The sequence below is a fragment of the Carlito syrichta genome, unplaced genomic scaffold (assembly GCF_000164805.1).
Source record: "Carlito syrichta isolate Samal-C Ts95f unplaced genomic scaffold, Tarsius_syrichta-2.0.1 Scaffold309881, whole genome shotgun sequence".
Taxonomy (NCBI): Eukaryota; Metazoa; Chordata; class Mammalia; order Primates; family Tarsiidae; genus Carlito; species Carlito syrichta.
This window is the reverse complement of record NW_007253977.1, coordinates 46,348-46,777: the sequence shown is the minus strand read 5'-3', so window position 1 is coordinate 46,777 and position 430 is coordinate 46,348. Positions and strand designations below refer to the sequence as shown.

Genomic DNA, 430 nt, shown 5'->3' with positions numbered 1-430 from the left:
AAAAAAAAAAAAAAAAAAAAGGAGGCCAGGCTTGGTGTCCTGTCATCCCAGCACTTTGGGAGGCCGAGGTGAGTGGATTGCCTGAGCCTGCGGGTTTGACACTAGCCTGGGCAAGCCATTTGGCAGGACCTCGTCTCTACAAAAAAAGAAAGAAATGAACAGAGCCGTTATGATGACTCCAGCCCTCCTACAATCTTCCCATGAATGACACTCCCAGCTTAATTCCTTTTTGTTCCCTAAGTCCAAGGACATTTGAAGCTTAATTTTGTGCCTTGAAACTGTGTTTTACAAACCTTGGATCACTGTCCCTGCCTAGGTAACCTATTATCTGGCCGCTGCCATCATGAACAGCTCATTGCCATAACAACACCACCACACACACACACACACACACACACACACACACACATACACACACACATCATGAACA

The 430-nt window shown here is 46.0% G+C and overlaps 1 protein-coding gene across 1 annotated transcript in view; it reads right to left on the bottom strand.

Annotated features, from left to right (window-relative positions):
- Positions 1-430, bottom strand: part of LOC103270604 (aldose 1-epimerase-like) — a 10,620-nt gene that overhangs the window by 9,562 nt on the left and 628 nt on the right. The window lies entirely within an intron of this gene.